The sequence below is a fragment of the Perca fluviatilis genome, chromosome 8, assembly GCF_010015445.1.
Source record: "Perca fluviatilis chromosome 8, GENO_Pfluv_1.0, whole genome shotgun sequence".
In the NCBI taxonomy this organism is placed as follows: domain Eukaryota; kingdom Metazoa; phylum Chordata; class Actinopteri; order Perciformes; family Percidae; genus Perca; species Perca fluviatilis.
The window spans coordinates 15,858,178-15,875,874 of record NC_053119.1 but is presented as its reverse complement, the minus strand read 5'-3'; the positions used below and the strand labels follow the sequence as shown (position 1 = coordinate 15,875,874).

At 39.7% G+C, this 17,697-nt stretch overlaps 1 long non-coding RNA gene across 1 annotated transcript in view; it reads left to right on the top strand.

Moving 5' to 3' along the window:
• The window catches only part of LOC120563424, a 189,401-nt gene extending 172,367 nt beyond the window's left edge, over positions 1-17,034 (top strand). The window contains exon 4 of the long non-coding RNA XR_005639953.1: positions 15,824-17,034. This is a non-coding gene — a long non-coding RNA (uncharacterized LOC120563424). The remainder of the gene's footprint in view (positions 1-15,823) is intronic.
• The last annotated feature ends 663 nt before the right edge of the window (positions 17,035-17,697 follow it).

Here is a 17,697-nt window from a genome sequence, read left to right as displayed (position 1 = left end):
GAAGTGGCTCTGCTCAACGCTCAGGGACGGATCACTTCCAAAGACAAACCGTGGGAGCTGGCAGGACAGATTGCAGTGGGAGGGAAGGAGGGAGGGGTACCAAATTCATGGTGGAGTGAGGAGCTTTCAATAGAGAGGCATCTTTATTTGGAGAGGGAGGCCATTTTAGACGCAAAACTGAACTCCCACTCTGGGTAGTAATGTGTAATGTGACTCTGACCCTGAGATGAGAGAAGTGGATGTGGTTCAGCGGGCCTTGTAAACGCAGGCTTTGGTGACAGACAAATCTAAATTATCATGACCAAAACAAACTGTTTGCTTTACAAGCTTCAGAGAGCACATGTTAATATTTGTAACGCTAATTAATTTGAGATACTGTAGAGGAAAACATGCGGATAATTCCAAAAGTTTAGTTTAAACCCTGCAGCTTTTTTAGTCTCTGAATAAAATAACATCAATGACATTATGTTTAAGGAATGTTTGAAGGTCAGTCGATAATAATGTCTTTACAGATGTTGTAATGGCAGTCATTATTACTTGGCCTTCACAATAAGCTATCAGAGATGAGATTTTGTTTTTATGTCAAGAGCTAATCACAAAGCGCTCTGTCTCTTCTCTGTGTGTTTGAGCTTGTGTCTGCAGATGAAAAATGTAGTCAGTGGTGTGTTGTACTGTAGCTTGCGCAAAGCAAAGGGGGAACCCAGGTGTTGTAATGTTTTTACTGCCTCTGTAGAGAGGAAGGGTGGGAGAGCGAGGGCAGATGACCTGGAGGGGTTCAGAATCAGGGGCCGTGCTTGGGAGACCTTCACAGCCTGCCTCAGGGGGATACAGCCACTGCTTATCTCTTCCTACACTTTTACTTCTTTTTTTTATCCTCTTCCACAGCACTGCTTTCATTTCCCTTTCCTCTTAGTTTAGGAGGATGAGTACTCCGGCATTATTTCCTACTAACGCCAACCATTGTATTATCTGCTGACACGCATTTTCTAAGAGTGGAAATGCTCCTTTCTTCTCTTTTACAGCAAATATTTGAACCTGGCTGGATTATAAATCTTAGTGTTGAAGCACTCTGGGATTACTGTGTCTTTAATCATTTAATGATTCCTGGCCAATCTGGAGCACAACACACACATACACACAGAAGACACCCCTACAAAGACATAGTATTATCATGATGACATTAATGGTCTTTTCTTGTATTCACTTTGAAAGCCTGGTTACAGTGGCTCTTTTCCCGTAGTGACTACAGTAGGTTTTAATCCTCCTGCAGTCTATGACAGGCTTGCCCTCACCTTGCCCAGCACTTAAAGAAGCAATCTTTCAAAAAGTCCCCTTTAAAGCCTATGTGAATGTACGTCCATGCAGAGGAGAGTGCAGTATGCTGATGGAGAATGGGCCCATTCCTGATGTAAATGAAGAGATGCATATCAGTGTTAATCCATTGCTTTGTAGTCACGGCCATACCCAAAGTCTGTCTAATTTCCCTCACACTCCCTTTTGCAGCCAGAAGTGTATCGATCGGCAGTAATTGAAGTGTACTTGATAATCCGTAAGGCAACAGGGGAGAGGGAGACCCTCAACTCTCACATCGATGCACAGAGAATGGGGCTGTGGGGTTGTGTGTATTTGAGTGTGAGTGTGTGGTGCAGGGGGTGGGGGGGTGCTCTAATGTATGGGCGGGTAAGGCAACACCCCCCTCACGGCTTCTTCTCAGCTGATTAAACTCATTGAGAACCAGACAAGTGGAACAAATAGATATAAAGGTTTGCCTGGCAGCTTACAGCCATTCAGATTTCTTCATTGAAACGGCAAGCACCACATCTACATGGCCTGCTTTATGCTAACATTAAGCAACTGGAGTGCCTGTTTTTGAAATGAACCATACATTATGCGCCACACTCACTCAGATATCTCAGGTGGAAACTTTAAGAATGAATAGATGCATTTTGTTGGGGGGGGCGGACAATTAAATATGCAGTACACAGTCAACTGTAATATTGGTGATTTCTTTTAAAACACAACAGCCTGAATGTGTCGTTTGCAGCGTTGGCTAGTAATGGGTTATTCATCACAGTGTTACTTATTGACTGTATTCATTTGGATAAAAGCAGCATTATCAATTTGAAAAAGTGTTTACTTTTGCAATCAAGCAGCCAAAATATTTGAATTTTTAATAATTGATAAATTAGCATTTTTCTCTTCTCATTTCTGCACGATTTGTTATCATAACAGTTTGGTCCGATTTTCACAACCATTTTCACCATTTTCACCAGTTTCATAATAATTTTGGAATGCTTACATCCTGTCAACCTCCCCCTGCCTTTCAAAGTAAATGCTTTTTGAAAGGTCAAAGAGCATGTGATAGATTTGTTTTATTTGATATTTCGTAATAAGCAATTAGGAACAAGACGCATCAGATAGATGATAAAAACCAGAGATAAACAATGTTTTCTTTTGTTTGGCAGGACATGTCAGTTATAACTTTAATTGGAATAAATTATTATATTTGTTAGAGATCAATAATCAACAACTTAACATAATCAACACGCTAGAATATAACTATTGTGCATGCTACATCTACAAAATTTGATACATAATGGTGATTTTTTTTATTTCATCAAGAAAATAATTGTTTTTGTTTTGGGGATGTGATGCGTAGTAGCGTAGAAGCATAATAGAACAGATTATTAGTCATCAAGCAGTACCTTATGACAAGAAAAACAGCCCTGGCATCTTCAAGTCTTAGGCCAAGTGATTATGGTCTCTCTGCGGATGTGGGAATAGTTACTAGACGGCTGGTGGCGTAATAAAGGGCGCGCAGATTAAAGATGATTAAGAAAATGTCTCAACTGTAAATGTTATGAGATAATATTGAGATAGTGAAAGCCATTGTATTTTTACAATTATGATTATGCTGTCTGGTTACATAATGATGCCTTTGCTCTGCTAATGATGTTGATGACTGTATCAACAAAAGTGATGGTATGTATCTATCTATGTAACTATGGTATGTATCTATATGTCTGTCTGTCTGTCTTTCTGTCGGTCTGCACTAATTGAAAAAGTACTGTACAGTAGTTATATTATAGAAAGACCCTACATGATGTAATTGCTGCAGGTCTGGTTGTGGTCAGGTAAAAAGGACAAGCCTGGAGCTTCCTTCCTTTTTGTTTATTTATCACTATTCTGTGGCACCTGTTCACTCCCACTGAAGAGCTTTTACCATTAAAGCTCAGCTATTCAGGTTTTGGGGATTTTTACCCATTGAACTTTTTTCACAGTAAGGCCATATTTTATTTATAGCCTACTCATGATAAGAAATACCACATTGACAATCATGAAACGGATATAAAGAAATGCAAACTGAACCAGTATCTTGACATTCAATAAATCAACACCGAAAATATCTCCCAATATTGAGAGATGAGCAGGCTGCACACCAAATTACCCAAGTTCCACAAGTCTAATTCCTATAATAATACACAAAAACTGGTAAGGAACACTTACCTTTATTATTGACATTTTTTGTTGTGCTTCATAGTTATATTATACATTATTTAAATAATGTCCCTTAACCACACCTTGTCCAAGCCAACCTCACACATTTGAGACATACCTGCCTACACACACGCACGCACGCACACACACACACACGCATAAGGAGATAGAGAGAGAGAGATGTTTCAGAGAGTGTCTCACCCTGCAGAGAAAATAAGAAATAACCATAACTCCTTCCACTGCCAGCCTGCCCTGCATGACCCCTGTTTTAAGTGGGTAGCAGGTAATTGCTGAGGCAGTGTTACCCATCAGCCTACAAGTCCATGTGTGCCTTATGTGTCATCTCTATTTATTATATTCTGCACGCTCCCTGGGCCTTGGTAATCAATTTCACAAGGATACAGGGCTGATATCAGCTGCCGTGCACATTATGAGGCGAGCCCTCCTCTTATCAAGTGCAGAATTGCCGGCTAGAGGTCATGAACAGATAAACAGGGATGTAACACAACTCCCCCCACTCACCTGCCCCCCAGTGAACACAAAGGTGGGAAGGTGATGTTGTGAGGGGGGTACAAAGAACAAAACACCCAGCAAGGAAAAGGTTGTGACCCTTGTAAGATGCCTCTTGTTACGCCCAACCTTCAGAATTTCATCATCAGTGCCTCGGTCTGCTTAATAATTCGGAAGCTCCCATCTCATCTCGTCTCTTGAGTCAGCGTATGTATGCGTATGTGGGCGTGCGGATGTTTGTGTGCGTATATTTGTGTACGGTGGGGGGGTTATGAGGCCTGCAGACACCCTCTCTCTGATTATCTCCAAGCACTCTTTGCAGTCCTTTATAGACCAACCACAACTCCATCAATCATTTGCCCTGCCTTCTTACTCCTCAGGCTGCCCCATGTCCCACCTCACCACTGCTGGGCTAATATTACCTAAATCTTTATCACGACTAAAAAACAAAGTGATTTCTTCCTCTGAAACTTAGGGGTTTTGAATATACATATTCATAATGTTTAGAGGGCAGAGAATCAGGTGCTGTCAAATCGACCTCAGCATTGTACTACAAATAATAATAATTATTTTTCTCTACATCAGATCGATTTAGCTGCAGAAACGAGCAGCCACAATTTGTGAGAGAATTAAGAATCTATGTTTATACATATGTGCAGCTCTAAAGGAAAGATCTCAGACTAAGAAAGTATTCATAGAGATTATTTGTGGTAAGTGGACAAGTCGTGCAATAGTAGAAATGTCATGCAGTTGCATCAGCCTTAGTAAACATTAATTATGAGTCCATCTTTGTTTACTCATCCCTACACCCCACACTGGCAGCTGTGGATATTTGTCAAGAGGATTGGATCTCCATGTCACTATATTTTGGTGATGTGCCTATACTATTGACCTTCTGTATTTGAGGAAAGATGTTGTTATTAATCGCTAAACGGGTTAGCCCTGTGGTGGATATTACTGAAATACTAAATAAAAAATAGCTTTTTTTAAAGATACTATGGGAAATACTTAATAGTGCACCTTTGTATTTTCCATAATACAAAGTTTAGTTCTGGTCACCTGCCTTTTGTTGTAGACATGTGTCTGGCTCCCTCACCCTGCCCCCGCCGCACGGCTGACCTTGTGCAGCCTTTCCAGGCCAAAGACTTGATGAGTGTTTTTTTTTTAGCCCATCCCCCAACATCCCTCGGCATGTGCGCTGCACATCCGCTCTGTCATTAAACCCTCCACCCATGGCTTTAGGACCCAACCATATGGTGCAGCTAGTGGAGTGTTGCAAGAAAGGCTCGGCTTTGGTCATAATCTGATGAATCTTTCTCAGAAAAGAGGTTTTCTATGATGACATCACAACCAATCATCTGGACAACAATCTGCACTGGTGTGTTTGTGCATGTGCATATTTTGTGTGTCGTACATGTATGTGGCTCTCAGCACACATTAAAAGTGTCAAATTTAGAAGCATGACAGAAATCCTCAAGAGACATGCAAGTGACACTGCAGGACTACATTTGTGCTAAATATTCCTATGGATACAATGTAATGCACTTTATTTTTTATAAAAAACAAACACTTTTTACACTTTTTTACTTTGTTTTTTTAAGGTTCTGTAATTGTCTAGACTATCTAAAATGTTATAATTGAAATGCCTATAAGAACATATGAAACGGTTTAAGAGCTCTGGTACCTTGTGCAAGATGAAAGGTTGCCCTTGGAGTCATTAGAGGCATGTTCAATAGCAGCACCAACAATAGTTGCCAGTTTCACAGTTAAGACATGACCAGTTGTCTGGCAACATGTTTAGTATGCAGCAAGCAGAGCGTATCACACACAAAGATGGAAGAGATTTTCTGTGGCTCACACAATCCAAAAGAAGCTATCAATTCCCTGACATAAGAGTGAATGGATATGGTTGATGTCCAGGCGATGTTATCGGTGTGCGCATACTAAATCCATGAGGGAAGCAAGACAGTGAGGTTCATGGCCTGAGAGGAAACAAGTGTAAATGAAAAGCATGCTCTTTGTCGAGTTATCATGGGTCACGAACGTGTGTGTGTGTGTGTGTGTGTGTGTGTGTGATAGATAGAGAGAGAGGGAGGTGCATGGGCTTTGTTATATAATGCTGCTGAACCAGTTTTTATAGTTTTGGGTAGGTCACATTGTGACATCTCTGGACTGACAGATGTGCTTATTGGGGAAAAAAAGTCTGTTCAAATTTGGTTAATCTGGTATTTCATAGGCCATAGTGCTGCCTTATCCAGTTCATGTTAGGTCATGTCAGTTATTATCAGGGCAGTGTTTTTTTCAATATTATCACTCTGTTTATAGCAACCTACTGACCCAAAAAGGCAGAAAACCAAATGTGGTCACAAAACATAAGCTCATTTCCCCTTGGAAATTTGAATGAGTGTAACATCAGAGGCAGCTGGACAGAGAGATGTTCCCTTATGATTTGAAATGTGTACAATTAATCCAGATTCCATCATGCTGCATTGCTAACTGAAACATTAAGCTATAAAAATTTCTTTGGTCTCCCTATTCCAAAACACTACTAATAATTCCATGAGTTGTACGTTCCAAAGCTGCCTTTCACACAAAGTTCACAGAGTCCATCCACATATTAAAAAAACACAAGTGTTTAGTCTAATAGGCCTAGAGGCCTCTTGACTTTCTCATTTAGCTCTTTTGTGTATGTCAGAGTAAGGGGCAAAGTGGGAACACGGGGTCTTTAGCAGTAATTTCACCAGAGTGAAGTGTATTGCAGATGGGAATTATTAATTTGTATCTGCTTTGCCTCAGTTCTACCACTTATTGAAGAGGGGAAAAGTGTCATTCTATTCAATTTTTGTGTTTCTGAAGTCTGTGGTCTCGGGCACAGCCTGGTCCAGGGTCGTGAGTGTTAAATGTCAAGCCTTGTAGTGAGCTGTCAAAGAACAGAATAGGCCCGGGATGATTGATGACTGGAGAGCCTGAAACCAAAACCTCCCAATTGCAAATGCTACCTTGCGTCAGTCTTTTTACCCCCCGCTTTCTCAATCCTTATAGTTGCTCACTATAGGGCCAGGGCAGCACGCACACACACACACACACACACACACACACACACACACACACACACACACACACACACACACACACACACACACACACACACACACACACACACACAAAGTTATGCTTCAACATATTAGCATTACTAAAAATGTCTTCTCTGCACACAGCCAGGAGTTGTTTTGAATGCATGTGGGCAAACCCCTTGCAAAGTCACCAAGCGTTTTAACCCACGAAAGAAAAGTGAACCACTGCTTTCATTTATGCCAGTTTTGCTTTTTTGACTCTGCCTGTGACATTTGTAGTAATGGGGAGTTGTCAGAATCTAGAGGATTGCGAAATAAGTTAGACAATAAGTGAATAACTTGGGAGTTCTGAGTTATGATGACAAGATTATTAATGGCTCAGGCTAGACCGTACTTAGCCCCATGCATATTCAGTGGAACCATACAGATGGGCTTCTGGCTGTGAAAAGTTTTCTGCTGTCTGCTATAGGTCAATTAGTCTACAGCTCAACATCTTAATTTTTGTCAGTTAGCCTAAAATAATCTACTCAGTAAATCACATTAGTTGCACAAATTTAAATAACATTAATTAATTAATATAATGACATTTTTAGATAATGTGCCATTTAAATTGAAAATTGTATTTATATGCCCTTCCCTCAGATATTAAAGAGCTTAATAAAACATGGATTTTAATAAGTAGAAAGACAAATCATGTGCTTTGTTGAAAAGTGCCTGAGGGCGCTCATATGTTAAATGTAATTATTGTATATTGATGGCCCATGGAATCTAATACAGTGCAAATATTTATGCCTGCTAGCCTGTGACAGCTTTAACAAGGAGCACTTCTGATGAAGATATCTCCCTGAACACAGAAATGATCAAAGACTGTCATAGCGTTACAATAGTTCCATTTGTCTGCCTTGGCAGGGACATACATCCTGCTTACCGGATGGTTAATCAGAGACTCCCTCTATCATCTTCATCAGGATTGCCTGTGGTTTCGGAGAATGCGTAAAAACGTGCTCACATTTCTTTATCTGCCTTTCTCCCACCGCCACTCACTTTGTGCCCCAGATGCTATCTACTTCTCAAAGCACTGCCTATTTAGCAGATGAACGAATTCTTTTTCAACCCTCAACACACTTATTACAATTTATCACAGCTTTATTTTTTCTTTTAGGGAGAAAAGCGCAAAGTACAAAAGCAGTGTGACAATTGTTGTTGTTGAGCCATATGATACTCCCACACATGTCAGTCTGAAGTCCCCTATTAAAGCAAGCATCATTGCACTCACCTGAAGCAGAGAGCAAAGAGGCTGTGAAATCACGGCGTCAGAACAGCTCAACACCTGCCAATCTGACCCGCAGTGACAGGCCACGCTCCTCTTGCCCACATTAATAACACAGATAAACATAAAGCTAAATACCAGGCTATGCTCTGTTAACTTTTATGTGGTTAAGAATGATTGGCTTTTTGCTTCACTACACCAGAGGGATCAAAGTACTCTGGAAGGATATCAGAGCATTGGTATCCCAATAGAAATCCTGCTCTGTTCCTTTTACCTTCCATGCATATATAATTGTCAGTGTTCCCTCTCAGCGCTACCTGCAACCTCTGTGGACGTATCGCACACAATATTGTGTGATTAGCACGTAAGTGCCTTGGCAAGGGTCTGCAGTGGGACTGTTTGACTATGTTTGCAGAACATATATAAATTAATTGTAGGTGTGGACATACAATAGCTTTGTAATGTATAATTAACACTTGCCCTTTTTAAATGACAGTACTGCATTACCTATTGTAGGCATTTAAAGTGATGGTTCGGAGTAATTTACCCTAGGGTCCTTTGCACCATGACCTTGAGCCAAACACCCCCCCAGAAGCTTTTTTTTACCTGGGTCTAACATTGGGCGAGTTAGCGTAGAGTAGCGTTAACCGCTGAATAGCGTTAGGGGGGCTAATGGACCTGACGTGTTTTGTATCTCGTAAAATGACCCTACTAATGATTATGACCGAAATTATACCAAAGGTCTACTAAAATAGGTTATGCTCTCATACAAAACGATGGATTGGAAAGTTTGTAAGTACACCAGAAGTTTATGAACACTTGCCTGCTCTCTTCTGCTCTCTGTTGCTGCTGCTGCTACCTGCAGTTAGACGAGTGCTTAGGGCTGTCTACAAATTACTACACCGAAAAGAGATACAACAAACATATTTATTAATTTAATGATTAAATAAGGTAATGTCTCCAAACTTACCTCAATTATTACTTGTCTCCTGCTAGTTATATTACAGCACTTACTTAAAAAAATAAGTTAAATTAAAAAATATTTTTGTTGCATCTCTTTTCGGTGTTGTAATTTGTAGACGTCCCTAAGTACTCGTCTCACAGCAGCAACAACAACAGCAGAGAGCAGAAGCCAGCAGGCAAGTGTTATTTACATAAACTTCTGGTGTACTTACAAACTTTCCAATCCATCGTTTTATGAGTGCATAACCTATTTGTACTAGTGTAGACCTTTGGTATCATTTCGGGCATTATTAGTGGGGTCATTTAAGAGATACAAACGTGGGTCCATTAGCCCCGCGCTAAGCTATTCAGCGGCTAACGCTACTCTACGCTAACTCGCCCAATGTTAGACCCAGGTGAAAAAAGCTTCTGGGGGGGTGTTTGGCTCGAGGTCATGGTGCAAAGGACCCTAGGGTAAATTACTCCGAACCATCACTTTAAGGTAGATCTGAGTCTGATCTGAGTATTGTCTGCAATGCCTATTATATATTATGCAATAATTTTATTATGTCTCAGGTGTATTTTTTTATTATTATTAGTGTTATAATAATCTTTGTAGAAAGTCGAAACTTTGCTACTGTTATATAATATCAATTAAAATTAGGCTGAGAATATGATTTAGTAATAAAATAAGTGTTGTAATTTTTGGTATCAGTTTTGAATGTTCACATTTTTGGCAGTTCATTTAATGCTGTGGGATTTGTTTAACTAACAGCCCTAGCAAAGAACCATATTTCACAGCTTGACATTTAAAAGGATGGAATTGAGGGTCGTTAAGGGGCAGGGGATGCGGGCAGACGTCTGCAACTGTTTGTTTACCAAACCGCTCATTGGTGTCAGACTTCCTGACATTCTTGTACCTTATCTTCACTATTCTGAAGTCTGCAAACTGGTGCCAGTGAACAAGGGGATGTGTGTGGGGTCTACTTCCATGGCACTGCATTGCGCTCACACCGGGACGGAGTCCAAAAGAGCCAGGCTTGTGCTTTTGAGGAGTCGGGGGTCAGGAGAGATTAACCCATGTGATCCAGCAGCGCTGGGAGAAATTTGACTGAGTGTGGAGCAGAGGTGCTGCAGAGGGCAGTGCAGGCTGGAACAGGTTCAGCACCCGCTTGCTTATCCCTGGGCCTCACTGGTGACAAAACTCCCTTAGTCAAAGAGTGCTGAGAGTGGTGTAAAAAACGTGTTTACAATTCAAGGAGGTCAAGGACTTGAGGACAGATAACTATTAACAGAATAATGCCACAGTCATTCAAAAGACAAGGTAGAGTAGATGCTGGGTTAGAGTGAAGATAATCAGATATTTATTTATTTAATCAGAAGATTATCTCACTTTATCGATTTATCATAACAATTCAAAAAGTATTAGATAGACAAAACAAGATGAATTTAGAAGTGAAACTTTTAATGTTTCAAATAATGATCAACATAAATGGTATTCATTTACAGATGAGAACAATATACATAAATCATGACAGGCTAAAGACAGTGCACTGTTTCAGAGGTAATGTATTGAACTGACCCACTCAGAACAGTATGTTTAAGCTACTGCTTGCCAATATGTAATGGTTTCCTTGTCCACTCATTCTTCATTATTTTACTGTATTTAAATATAGACTCAAAGGCACATGTGAGCCAGCTGGCAAGGGTGATAATCCCCTGGCCTTGAAGTATTCTTTTTTCTTATTTCCAAACACACGAAGGATCGATTACACATGCCTGAGTAAATAGGTGACAAAAAGACAGTGGAGTACTTGGCCCTATAGATCGACAGGGCAGCTGCAAGGTTGTCAGTCACGACGATGAATAGTGTCACACTTCTTTGCCTTCTTTAAGGCCCGTGATCAGACCAACTTGGATCACTCTGTATCCATGCAGAATAACATCAGTGACAGGTGTTCTTGCTACTTTAGTGTGAATTGCATCCCTGTAACAAACTCACTGAGGAAATAAACAGGAGCCAGTGTTGTAAAAAAAATATTTCTTCTTCAGATTCCTCCTGCATTACTCTGCAGGATTAGAACACAATGAAAAAACAGTAGATGCCAGTGAGGACTAATGTAATTGTTGTGTGTTTTCAGTGGATGACAGCTTGGACTGACATCTCCCCTAAAGGTTTGGTGACCTCCATTCTTGCCCAAACCTGTCAAAACATACTATCTTCACATTGTTCCAGGGGTTAGCAATGTGAAGCAGCTGTTTCCCTGTATATGAGTTCTGAGCTTTACCCTTCAACACCCTCCCCTCCCCTTTTTCTCAATCGCTCTCACACACATACAAACATATAAAAACACTGTTTCTGTCATCTTCACACACTCCTCTGTATTAAGATGCTTTGTCCTCTAATGTACTGAAGCCATGGCCCTTGAGAGCAATTATTGCTTCAAGTCAAACATCATTATGACTTGATCAATGAAGTCAATGTAAATGTAAAAGCGTGAAATAGACAGAAGTGACAATTTAAATCAACAATAGTAGTCAATCATAAGATTTTGTTGTTGTTTTCTGCCTTCATCTTGCAATTAATATGAAAAAAGTATACAACTATAATTTCCATTCTTAAATGTGCCACAAGAGAGATAATTAGACCTTAACATGTTATTCCACAATGTAATTGTTACATTGCATTACATTGTCTGCAATGTTTTATACTAGCAATTTCCCCAAGAAATGCTGGATTTGCTGGATTATCTTTTTGTTGTAATTCAGAATGAATTCATATTACATGTGACTGCATCCATCAGCACCTCCCTGGCAGCACAGTTGTCTGGCTCTCGGTGTTTAATCTATTAAAGTGCACCCCTGGCTTTTTCCATGACATTGAGAATCTGAAACTGGCTTTGAGCTGACATCATGTTTGAGGATCAGACTTCCATTGACACGGGCATACTCATATCTCCTTGTCCTATTGATGCCTAGACTTTAAGGTTATTGAGCTGTTGTTTTTTTGTTGTTGCATAATCCTTCTCTGTTAAAATAATACTGGAATTGTTATGTGTGGTCTAATCAAATTAGAGGAGTATTAGGGCTGGCAGTTCATCCATCTGCATCTGCAAATTATGGAAATGACTGTTGATTAGCGACACATTCAAGTTAAATGCAGTCCGAAATTTTTTATCCGCTGTGATCGGACACATGCATGTAAATGATACATTAACGTCATATGGCTTCAAGCCAATTACTGCAAATGCTTAGACTAATATAAGTTTTTCAGTCTTCCATACATTACTAGTTGATATTATACAATATTCACTGAACTTGTAAACAGCTCATAAAAGGTTATACAGTATTGTTTACAATGCATAATGTAAGAGCATCCCTTTTCCTCACAAACATCCTGCGTTTGTCAGGAAGTGATCCACTTGCAGATTTAGTGATTTAAAAAAAGATTTAAACTGAAAATAAATATGGATTCTTATGAATGAAGCCACACATTGTAACATGAAGCATCATTATCATTGTATGTGCAGTGTGGGCACAAAACCATAGAAATGATGCTTCATTGCCAAAGGTGTCACAAAAATCAAGATAAACTGGATTCTTGCCGATTGTCTTTTTACATAATAGTCTGAAAAGAAAGGAAAGTAAAAATGGACACTCATAAGCGATTCCTCTTGACATTACTTTATACATTTAAAGTCTTTGTATTGTCATCTGCAAAACAAAAGGAGCAACTGCCAGTGACGTGATTAGCCTAAGCAATGCTGTAACACGGAGAGAAAAGAAAGCAGTAGCTGGTACTTTAAAGTGTCAGAGTCTTTGTAGCAATGACTAGTTTATGATGCTGATGTCAAGCATCACACTCAATGAGGCCTTTGTCCCAGGCTGAGACCAGGGCAGTGGGAAAACTGCCCACTCTTAGTCGGCAAGCCCATCCATCTTTCCATGAGTCTTTGCCGTCCCCTTTGCACCAAAACTCTTGTGTATTAAAGATCTCTTGGGTTAATGCGCTGGAAAATTGGCTTGCATTTTTATTGGTGGAGGCCAACTAAATGAAAGAAAAACAACTCATGGAGGGTAGAAAAGGACGGGAAAAATATCTGGAGGAGTGACTGTGGAGGGCAGGCCCTCAAGACTTGTTTCCTGTGACTTCGATAAAAGAGAACCTTGTGTCTGACATGCCAGAGATGATATTGTGCTCGAGCTGAGTGTAGCTCTATCCATTTATCATTACCGTCATAACCAGCGGTCGTTACTGCTGAAGTATTGACCCGGTCATGATGTCTGTAATAGGACATTAGAGATAAATCTAAAGAGAACACCGGTGACGATAGAAACAAGAAATATTCTATTTTCATCCTGTTTCACCTCTACAATCCAAGATTACATATTCAATTAATCCACACCCTTTTCGTTTTTTGGGATACTGTAAATCTATAGAAATCAGCGCCAGCTAACTGATCTATTTGCTCCGATGAGATGTTTACCTCTGAGGGTCTTCTTGACACATGCAGACTGCTTGTGTCACCTACTGCAGTCGTTTTGATGAAGGAGCTTAAGTCAAGCCTCAGCACGGAACACATCAGTGCGATCAATGAGCGTGGAGTGACTGACCTACTGGACACATTTATGGGTGTGGGAGGCTAATTAGGAACCACTTCCCAGGCTTGGAAAGACAAGCCCACAGAACAGCTGCTGGTCAGCACTGGACTCCTATCTATGGGTCAAATAGGTGGCAGCTCGTCACGGACAGTGACACAGCTATAGGTCTAGAGAGGCCAATTTACTTAATGGCTAGCCCTGGGGCTGGGGACTCCCAGTATTTCTTTACTTTGACACTTGTAGATGACAGTGCAAGAGCCAAAACGATCCACTTCATCACAGCCGGTCTCATAGGAGAGCCACGACCGCAGCCGTTTTACAGGAGAATTTTTTGTCTTTAAAAGTGGATTTAATGAAGTGCAATGTTGAAAGTTGTAAAGGTAAGTTAATACAAACATTACATTGTTTGCATTGATTCAATGCTACATTAGGCATCATAATGTTTAAGCTATAGTGTGTAGTTTCTGTCGCCCCCATGAGGAATTCTAAGTAATGACAACAACACTGTCGGCACGTCCACATAATACAAACCTTCGGTGATCGTGCATGCGCCCCCACCCCTCCTCCACGCAGTTGCCAATAGCCAAGAAGGACATGGAGGATTAAAAAACATGATGGACTCTTCAGAAGAGGTAATTATCTTCACTTGAGCCTCTGCACGCGAAAGTCACCGGACACCACAATCTTCTGAACATAGCCGTACTGAGAAATACAGAGAAATTTGTGTGGAGCTGATAGTCTTAATTATTTTATAGCAACTTATTTGGCAATGGCTTGAATGTAACTGACGTTCATTAATATCAAAAAGTTACGCACTAAAGCTTTAAATGCAGTGCAATCATTAATGGCAAAAGACAGATTTTTTTCACTGGTGTGAGGATTTTTATTACGTCAAAAGTAGCTCTAGAGGGCTTTATGTCAAACGTAGCTATTGAATCAGAAATCTTAACGGTAGTGTTTACTTGTTTTCTTTTCACGATCATGCCCCTGAGAGTCAGTCCCAGACGTCTCTTAACACACAGATGTTACAGTAACACAGGCAGGAAATCATGCCCAAACATCACCTTTGACCCCACATGTCAGCTGATCCACCATCACCTCTTTTGAAATAGACTCTCAACTTCTATAAATTACCAGATTTTCCCACCATGTCCCTCCATTCATTTTGTCTGGCTCCAGCCAATTTCCACTACAGACCCTGCAGTCAACTAATAGTGATTGCACAGTTGCTGAAAATCTGTCCCCTTGGGTTCACAGAGGTCAAAGGGCTCACACCAGGGTCAGAGCCTGTCTTTATGTCTCTTCCCACCAAAGGCTTTGTGATGAATAGAGAGCCCCAGGAAACAAAAGCTTTCAGCAATGACAAGCAACTTTGCTCAATACATCAGCACCTCCACTCACTGCCGCCCTCCCTGGTAAAAACACACTTTCTAACTGAGATAATGCGGGATTGAGGGGGAGCCAAATCCACAAAGACATTTAAAGCAAGCAAAGACGAGAAGAGAAAACAGGAGAAATTGATCATTCAATATTCAGTCCATATGTAGCCACTGAAAAGAGGAAAAAACATAGGCATGCAACAGCATTACTATGCACTAAAAGACAATTTTCTGGTACTATACATAACTTGTGACTTGCAGATGTACACATATACTTTATTTTTATTTTGGAACAATCAGTTTAATTTACTTTAATATAGCTTTACAGCTGCAAACTAGATGTATGTTTCTTTCTTTTTTTTTGGAAAGAAAAGTTGTCTACAGCTCTATTAGAAGCCTTTAGTTTGAACTCCTAAAAACACCTTTTCTTCCTCAACTTGTTTTCCCTATCATTGCATTTGACCCTAGTAAAAATGTATCAGCAAACTAATAACCAGACTGGCCTCTAATCTACTGCCTTTGTTCCCTTCTCTTATAATGTGTTGCAGATTCCAGAGGTTGAAACTGGCAGGGAGATTTTAAGCAAATGGCATCTGGTTAAAGGTCAGATTCGGGGGCCCCAGTGGGTGAAAGGTTGAATAACTCCAAGTAAGGTAGTGACCATGTCTTCTGGGAGATGTTTTGGAGCTCGTTTTAGGCAACAACTTATCATAGGACCAATCTAATCCTTTAAAACCTTAAATAAAAAACATTTTGTATTATTGATCATTTGAGTGTTTAGAGAAACTTCTTGTAGTTAAATATTTTTTGTTGTAAACTTTAGAAAACAAACAAATGAGTTAAAGATGTTACTGTCAAGATTTTAGTGTTTAATCAGTTTACAGCTAGTTCAGTTCAGATGTATTGGATTTCTTCACTTTGATTGATTGTTTTTACCCAGCCTTTAAAAATAAGTGAAGAAAAAGGTTTGTTGGAGGGATCACAGTTTTGAGTTCAAACTGCAGGTGTGTAAATTGGAACATGCACGTTTCTTCTAAATTGGGCATTGAGGGCTCGGAGAGAGCGGTGGGGGAAATTAGTGGAATAACTGGTTGATTCTAACCAGATGATTGCTTCAGTTGGACACCAGAGAGTTTTCATTAGGTCTCTAATTTACAAGCCTCCCTCTGCATTCCAGCCGGTGGACCCTCTGCCCCAGGTCTTAAAGATCTCCTTTAGCCTTTGCCCCTTGCAAAAGTTGTTGCCAAAGCCATGCACTTTGCAATGTACAAATTACTTTATGTTAAACTTCAAGTGTTAGAGGAATTGATATTTAAACATTATCACTTTTCAACTGTATTATTCATCATAATATGTATATGTTAATATAATAAGGTCGGTCAGGTGTCGGTAAGAAAGCAGCTATAGTACATCCTTAACATCAGTCAACTTTGTATGTGTTTATTATATATATTATAAAGCCATTAAAACCCCTGCTGAAAGAGTTTACTGCAGAGGTTGCCGTGAAAAACTTTTACACTTTTGATCTTTTGTTACTCAGAAATATATTCAGGGAACTGGAACAAACACTTTTGATTTAATCATTTACCATATCTCAAACACCAATTGTCAGCGCAACACAAACGTGACCACAAATATGTCAAAGCATGTTTTAGGTGGATGCTCTTTTGGATTGCTGATACAAAGGAGTGCACAATGATGACAATGAGCTGTAAAGATTTGACAAATCTAAGTAACAGCAAACGCGTTCATGCTTCATTTCAACATCGGTTAGGGAAGAGTAGTAACTAAAGAATAATGCCATCGCTAGAACTACTGTGGTATTTATATTTGTTATTTTATTTATTTGGCATTTTTTACAAAATAAATCTACTGACAAACAGCTGTGAAAAGATGTGTACTGAATTGGTCTGTAAAATTTAAACGATTCAAATGAACTGAGTGCACTCACTGATTGAAACGGCTTGAAATACACAATATGGATGGATGTCTTTCATTGGGCAGAGTTTATAAGATAAATTCAGTCATTGTTCATTGTCTTGGTCTTTCCAAGCTGATCATTTGGGATTTTCTTTTTTATATAACTGTAGTGTTATGCACCAATGTCCAGCTCGACTGTGGCATCTAAGTGTGTAAAGTTTACAAATCTGTTTTTCACCCCTAAATAACCTGTTTTTTCTCTTCTAATTCATGATTAAAAAAAGAGAAAGTAACGTGTCATTAAATGACAGAAGACTATTATTATTGTTTACCTGCCTTCCACAAAGCCTCTTCATCCATGAAATAATCTAGCAAACTAATTTACAATGAATTCATAATGTATGATATAAGAAGTATTTCAGCCTTGGACGTGATCATACCCAGCTGATAAGTCATGATACGTACACAGCATGAAACGGTCTCAATTTAAAACATGTGGTTA